We start from the raw sequence: 8,950 nt of genomic DNA on the forward strand, positions 1-8,950 counted from the left end.
TTTTACTCAGTTGTCTTACCAATTAAGAACTTGTAGGTTGTTCTCACCGCTACTTCTGAATCATTTTTAATGCTGATTCTAGTTAGAGTACTCCTCGTGGTGGCTGATCATTTCTAGTTTTGAAGATCTTTTCCGAGTGGTGGTGAGATCATTTGGATTACCATTAGTTGCATGTGATATTTTCAGTCCTTATTTCTTATCAGAGACTTATGATGTATTTCATACTCTTAAGTTGTATTCGATGATCTTTATACTTATGCTACCTGGTTTTTTGATATTATTTGTTGTTCTTTTCTTTCGTGTGTTTCCTGACCACCCTTTTTGAGTCTTGTATATATGTGTACTATTTTCGGCTTACACATTTTTTCTGATGGGGGGGGGGGTTGGAGTGTCTACCATCATAACCTCGACTTGTGGATAATGAAACAATGTGTTTCAATATGACAAGGGACATATTTAAAGTGACTCGAACACTCGTATCTCCAATACAACCTTTCATTATTACTTGAGAAGAGCAAATCTTGTATTGTTTATTTAAAGTAGAACAAATACGAAAATTGCATTAAACTATAGGTCTTTTTTAGTTCTCTTATCTAACTAACTATATCTCACTTTCATTAGGATGCAAATAACGTCAATAAAATACGAAATATTCAATGTTGAATAATTGCACGTAGATGTGTTCATGGGTCGGTTATTAATAAAAAAACAAAATAACTCCAGATTAATCTATTTTAAAATTTGTAAAACCAAACCAAATTTATATTTATCAACCTTCATGTTCACAGTTCCACGAAGGCAGTGACCACCCAACTCGAAAAGGGCTACCTCAGAAAAAATTGCCTACTTCTGGTAGAGTGAATACTACCTACTATGGAGTCTTCGAGGCTCTCTCACATTAATAGCTAGCTTTTGCAGTGTGGAAGAATGAATATTTAGAGTCCCCATAATTTGTATAAGAAAGTTATTGCTGGTCTTAGAAAATGGATAACTTTTGAGTGGAGTTAGGTGCAAATGTTCATTAAGTTCTTCGTATATTAAAATGTATCATGGAAGCAGAATGTATCGATTGCTATTTATAAGTAGTTGATCTAGAGTTAGCAAATGGTTTCAACAGGACTGATAGGGAAATTATAGTACGGGCGGAACGAGATTCATAATATAAATTTTGAAGTAAATACTAGAATGTATACTAAGATTCAAATATAGGATACAACATATTTTTAACCCCATTTGTCTCTACACTTGTATCTTCCTTACGTCAAAAGGGGATTTATCAATTTACATATAACTAGAAGATTATGTTTTCCTTAATAACACACTATAATTTTCTGACGAATGGGATCAAACAACCAACATTGTAAATACATAATTCCACCACTTAATAATAGTGCTAACAACCTATTATAAATGAAATTGTCCTCTGTAAATAGTACTTAATAAGTTTAATAAAATATATAGGCTTAATTGATTGTTTTCTTATAAAATTAGGGTGGAATAAAATTCAATAATAGTTGCTAGCTACTAACTGTAACGAACCATTTAGTAGTTTTGAGTACAGTGCTTTTTATTCTTATAAAATACGGAATTTGGATATTCATATCTACATTTTTTAATTTATTGGGGTAGTTTTTGTAAATTTATTAGTTGGTGGTTAAAGAAAATAGATGTAAAGTTAATAATGGGTTACTTTCAAACTTTTATAATTTGTCTTACATAATAATTAGGGAGTAAATATTCTGTAGAAAAAATAAGGGTTTGAGAAAAGAGAGCGGCTACATCAAAATCAATCGTGGGTCATTTTGTTGATTTTTTAAAGAATATTGTACTACTATTGTGTCGAATATATGGAATGGATGTAATTTTTAGTTGGTTCTTGGTCGTTATAGTTATATTAGGAAGGGAAATTATGCAATGTTGCAATTGAAATTTTGAATTTGGAACTTTTCCACTACGTTCCTTGACAATTTGAGAGGGAAAATGTTATGCCATTATTGGCTAAGTACGGATTAGGTTTGAGGTTATCGGTTAGGTTAGCATGACGTACTATATAGATTTATGTTGTTGGCTAGAGAATGATTAGAAATTTTTGAAATTTTTGTTTCTTAAAAGTTTAAGGACATAGATGATTCTCTGTTGTGAAGATTGATTATTCGGAACAAAATTGTGAGTAGATAATAATTTCATAACAATGATTAATTGAGGGTTATGGGAAATTATTAATTACTATGTAGAGTAGAGAGTTGATCTTGCTTCTGCAATTTTACCTACCGGTGGATTTAAGTTAATGAGTTCTTAGTTAGTTTCGATGTTATAGACTTTTGTTTTGGTGCTATGGTTTAATAGAAATTTTTATATATTAGTATAGGTAATTAAATTTTAGGTAGATAAATGTATTATATAAAAATAATATTAAGTTATTGAGTAACTCTAGACATGTAAACTTGATACATTAGTTGGTATAATATTTTAGGGATTTAATTATAGTAATATGAGTGTCTACGGAATGGTTTGCTGATATAACTTTATATTTATCAAAATCTATTAAGAGTCTATCTATCAAATAAAATAAAACATCACCTACCTGCACCAAAGGGCTGAAGTCAAGCGAACTAGTTCCCCGTGCATTTCCTTTTGTCAATGATTTAGAATGTTTCCACTGTATCAACTATGCATAATATATGAGCAAATTAATCCGTAAATACTTATATTACTATAACCAAATTCTTAAAAATTTTACCAACTAATATATCAAGTTTAGTATTTCTCAAATAGCAAGTCTATAGTTACTCAATAACTTAATCCAATTATTTTATTATAATACATTAATACAACTAAAATATAATTACCTTTAATAATAAATAAAAAATTCTATCAAAACCTAGCACCATAACAAAAATCTATTACATCAAAAATAACTAAGAACTCATTAACCACCAGTAAGTAAAATTGCATAAGCAAGATTGACTCTCTACTCTGCATAGTAATTAATAATTTCTGATAACCCTCAATTAATCATCGTTATGAAATTATTATCTACTCACAATTTGTTCCCATAATAATCAATCTTCACAACAAAGAATCATACTATGTCCTTAAGCTTTTAAGAAACAAAATTTAAATAATTTCTAAATCATTTTCTAGCCAAAAACATATATCTATATGGTAAGTCATGCTAACCTAACCAATGACCTCAAACCTTATCCGTTGTTAGCCAATAATGGCCTATCATTTTCCCTCTCAAATTTTCAAAGAACGTACTTCGAAAGTACCAAATTCCAAATTTTAATGTCAATAGTGCAAAATTTCCCTTACTAGTTTAATTATAACGACCAAGAACTAGCTAAAAAAAACATTCATTCCATCCATTCGACTGTATAGTAGTACAATATTTGTTCCAAAATTAGATTGTAATTTACAAAGAAATGTACCAGTAGAAAGACCCACGATTGATTTTGATGTAGCTGCTCTCTTTTCTCAAACCCATATTTTTTTTCTATAGAATATTTACTCCCTAATTATTATATAAGACAAATTATAAAAGTTTGAAAGTAAACCACTATTAAGTTAACATTTATTTTCCTTACCACCAACTAAAAAAATTATAAAAACTACCCACAATAAATTCATAAATGTAGTTATGAATAGTCAAAAATACTCATTTAGAGTCTATCGAAAAGTATTTTATAAGAATAAAAATCTCTAGTACTCAAAACGACCAAATGGATCATTACAGTTAGTAGTTAGCACGATTAATTAATTTACTTCCACCCTAATTTTAGAAGAAAATAATCAACTTAGCCTATATATTTTATTAAACCTATTAAGTAATATTTACATAAGAAAATTCCATTTAGAATAGGTTGTTAGCAGTAGTTAGCACTATTATTAAGTGGTGGAATTAGGTATTGACAATATTGTTAATTTGACCCCTTTAATTAAAAAATTATAGTGTGTTTTAAGCCAATTATAATCTTCAAGTTATATCTGATTTGTTAAATCCCCTTTGACGTAAGGGAAGACATAAGTGTAGCGGCCAATGGGGTTCAAAATATGTTTTATCATATATTTGAATCTTAGGTATACATTCTATTATTTATCTCAAAATTTATATTTTGAATATCCTTCCGCCCGTACTATATTGCACTAAGAGTCCTGTTTAAACCATTTGCCAACTCTAGATCAACTATTTATAAATAGCAATCGATACATTCTTCTTCCATGTTACATTTTAATATACAAAGAAATCAATGAACATTTGCACCTAACTCCACTCATAAGTTATCTATTTCCTAAGACCAACAACAAATTTATTATACAAATTATGGGACTCGAAATATTAATTCTTCCACACTGCAAAAGCTAGCTATTATTATGGGAGAGCCTCGAAGGCTCCACATTAGGTATATTCACTCTACCACAAGTAGGCAACTTTTTCTGAGGTAGTCCTTTTCGAGTTGGGTGATTAGTGCCTTCGTGGAACTGTGAACACGAAGGGTGATGGATATGAATTTGGTTTGGTTTTATTAATGTTAAAATCGATTAATTTGTTGTTATTTTTTAAAATAATACCCGACCCATGAACACCTCTACGTGCGGTTATTCAACATTTAATATATCGTATTTTACTAACGCTATTTACATCCTAATAAAAGTGAGATATAGTTAGGTATGAGAATTAAAAAAAACTATAGTTTGATGGAGTTTTCGTATTTGTTCTACTTTAAATAAACAATAAAAGATTTGCTCTTTTCAAGGAATAATAAAAGGTGATATTGGCTATAAATAGTGTTCGAGTCTCACTAAATATATCCCCTATCATTTTACTCACATTGTTTCATGATCCAAAAGTCGAGGTTATAACGGCAGATACTCCAACCCCGCCACCCCCCCCAAAAAAAAACAATGTGTAAGCCGCAAATAATACACATATATACGAGACACAAAAATGGTGGTCAGGCCACAAATGAAAGAAAAGAATAACACAGAATATCAAAAAACCAGGTAGCATAAGTATAAAGATCATCTAATACAACTATAGAGTATGTAACACATCATAAGTCTTTGAAAAGAAATAAGGACTTCAAAATATCACATAGAAGTAATGGTAATTCAAAAACATGATCCACCACTAGAAAAGATCTTTAAACTAGAAATGATCAGCCATTGCGAGGAGTACCCTAACTAGAATATGCATTAAAAATATTGAGAAGTAGCAGTGAGAACAACTTTCAAGTTCTTTGTTGGAAGGACAACTGAGTAAAAGGAATTAATCTACTTATTAATTAACAAAGGAATGCTTCCACATGCATACAAAAAAGTACCACTCCGGCATTAGTGCCGCAAATTTATATAATGAACGGCTCGAGTAAAGTAAATGCATAAGGAACCTAATTCAAGAGGAATAGTTATGGCTACAGCAAAGTTATTCTCACTATTGATCAGTTTAAACTGGCATATGGTTTTAGTTCAAGCTCTAGTAAGAATAATCACAAGCACAATAACAACAATACCTTGTTATAAAAGCCCATGATACGCTCCAGTAAATATTAGTAGTATAGATTAAGGCAGAATGATAAAACACATATTGTTAGTTCTGTTAACTATATGTTGTACTAATGACACTAATACTAAATGATCTGAGCAAGAAAAAAAGAGATACATCCAAAATCCGTGAAAAGAAAGCATATCTAAACATGGATGGAAGTCACACACTACCAGAATGAAGGAAAATTGATGAACGAATGTACTAGAATCGAGGATATTGAATCGCGTAAAATTGAAATCAACACGAGCGAGCAACCTACTAGAAGGAAAGCACACCCCATCAGAATCAAGGAAGAATGACTTTTACAATGATGGAAACAAGCTAGCACACGCTTAACCTCGCTTCTCTATTTCATCTTGTAAAATCATTGAATTTAATAGATCTAATTAGTGAAAATAAAATAAAATGATAGATTAGGAAATTATACGAGTAGAGAATGTTTCCAACAAGTGAACTGTAATCTTTCTTGTCAAAGAGTTCAAAATAGGCTATTTATCTAATTGGAAACATTTAAGCTCTAAGGAAAACAAGGGGACTCGATTAGGCTGACATTGGTGATTTGAAAATGTAAAACAATATTTTTATCAACTGTGTCCTTTATATCTGTACACCTTAAATTATAAGTTTTTTTAATCTAATCGTCTAAACTGTAGGGTAGTTAACTTTAAAATATCAACAAATGTGTGTATTTATGTGCTGAAATAAACAAAAATTATAGAAAGAGAACAACATTTACACATACTGAAAATGTCTTGCTCAGATACAAATATTCAAGTCAAAGTAACTAATTAACACAAACAAGATGAAGAGAGGGGAGACAAGTTACCAGTGCTATCCACACAACCTTCAATTTCGAATGCATCTTGAATGCAAACTCCTTTCGTAAGCTGATATTATTATCAAATTAGTCATTCTGGTATCTGTAAACCTCAAAAGGAAAACATATAGCATCATAAGGAAAAATAAGTACAATTCATCAATTAGTTAAACCTAAGCATTGATTAATTCAATATGACGAACAACTCTTTTCCACTACTTTTTTGTGAGCCAAGCAAAATACAAATACCAACATTCAAAATCTTTTCAATGTCAGCACGAGATGAAATAGATGTTTAGGCGTTTGTAAGCTTCAATGAATGTTGAACCAAATCCATCCTTGAATCACAGTATCGACATAAATACGGTGCATCCAAATTGATGCTTCCTCAAACTTTCCTAGCCATATAAACTCGTAGAGAACAGTCTAGATGGGAAACACGTACACATATGTATCCATCAATTGTTGCTTCACATCGAACATAATTGTACCCATCATAGTCCGAACCTATAATTTTGCAGAAAAGGATACAACAACAACCTCGGAAAAAATAAGGTTCACTGCAACAAATATCACAAACCATGACCGGAAAACGATTTTCTTTTGATAAACTGCTACAACTTTCATTACCAGCCTTACAAGTAATGGATCTTATAGGAAAATTAGACACTAAAGACAGCAATTTTGTCCCTAAAGATGTAGTCCTCTCTATCATATTTGAGTCAAAATCAATATTTGATTAAAACGGAATCAAATTTTGCATAAGGTCAATAAAAAGAAATGTTAAGTGTTTTTTTTTAATTGACGCAAACAACAGAATAGATATCAACATGCTATACACAAAAAAGCTAACCTTTTGAGCTGGCGACTTCTTCGAAAGGAATCATCAAACTAAATGAGTCAAAAAATTGGTTTATATCCATGTCAAAATAATCAGACTAGAGATACTTCTCAAATGAAATCTTACTTCGAAAATCATTTTTCTGTTCACCTATTGGAGCCTTAAAATTCTTCGGAAGATACAAATATCTATCTCTAAAGGTGCCTGAACTTGAAACTCTTTTCCCTGCCCGCCAACCCCACTTATCACCAGTATTTGGAAAATCTACAGGAGCATATGGTAATCCTTCGCCAGAGTAAGACTCAGAAACAGGATAAAGTTCAAGCCCAATTTCACTTATCTCTAGAAGCACTCCCATTATATAAAACATGTGCACGACTCTCCCAAATCTCCTCCTTGGTTGATATTTATCTTGAAATCTCTAACGATGTTGATTCCAATAGAAGAATGAAACCATAAAAATAAGGAATCTTTAGAAGTCCACAGTAGAAAGTAAACAATTTTGGTTATAAAATATTGGGGAAAAAAATAGCTAAAGGAGAAAAGCAAGAAGTTGGGCATATTCTCCAGGAAACAAGATAGCTAATGTTTGATCCAAAGAAGTTATTCATCAAATAAAGATAAATGTTAGACCTTTCGTCATGAGCTACAAAAATACTATCCTCCCAAGGAAACATCAAAGTTGATCAGTAGAATGCTTATGTATAATGCAGCATGACTGACATAAACACCTTATCTTCAAAGTTACCTTTGGTGTAAAAATATTACTAAGATACTTAAAAAAAATATTTTTGAAGAAGTTTCTAATAAACAACAAAATTTAAAGAATATTTTCAAAACTAGAAACTTAAAACCAATAAAGAGAATAGAATCAGAAACAAATTAAAAATAATAAACAAAATATTTTCTAAAAAACAAAAAATTTGACCCCACTTAATGCAAAATGTTTTCTTAAGAACTAAAGAAGGGGAAGGTAGAGAGGAGAACTTTTTTATGGAAGAATACTATTTTATTAGGTTGTTCTTGCCTTCTTGGTTTGCTTGGGTTAATTACAAATGACTATGGCCACCCCTATTTATACTAGAGTAGGAATGGTTCTAAAAGTTATTCTAGATTGATCTATAAGAAAAATCTAGATGTCCTTATCTTCTAACTATCTATCAAGAATCTAGATTTTTCTATAATTCACTATAAATATCTACTTCTCTAGAACATCTACACAATTCCTAGATACATCAAGTACTTAAGGTACTACTCTATATAAATGTAGAAAGTTCTACTAAATATTTAGGATAATTTATACCTCCAAAAAATCATAAATGTTTTTCACACTCCCACTTAAAGTGATTTTTTTGGATTGTCACGACCCAAAACGAGCCGCGAGTGGCACCCACACTTATCTTACTATGAGCGAAACAACAAATCTAAACCCCAACGTTTACCAATTTTTTAACCATAATGAACAAAATATAATGCGGAAGACCAAAACTCATTAATATAACCAATAAATAAACTTCTAAGTATAATACTTATCATCCCCAAAATCTGGAAGTCATCACATCAAGAACATCTATCCTCAAAAAACTATGTCTAAGAGTATTTAAGAACTAAAATAAGTAAAACGATAGTCCATGTCCGAGCTTCAAGGACATCAAGACGTGAATGAGTGAATCCAGTCCGAGCTAGGAACAATAGCTCACCCTGAAATCTGACGTGCTGAAGACTGGCTAGAGTTGCGGACGAG

The 8,950-nt window shown here is 31.0% G+C and overlaps 1 pseudogene; it reads right to left on the reverse strand.

Moving 5' to 3' along the window:
• Nucleotides 1-6,549: 6,549 nt before the first annotated feature.
• Nucleotides 6,550-7,607, reverse strand: LOC107030305 (annotated as a pseudogene).
• Nucleotides 7,608-8,950: the final 1,343 nt, after the last annotated feature.

Source organism: Solanum pennellii, chromosome 9 (assembly GCF_001406875.1).
Source record: "Solanum pennellii chromosome 9, SPENNV200".
NCBI lineage: Eukaryota > Viridiplantae > Streptophyta > Magnoliopsida > Solanales > Solanaceae > Solanum > Solanum pennellii.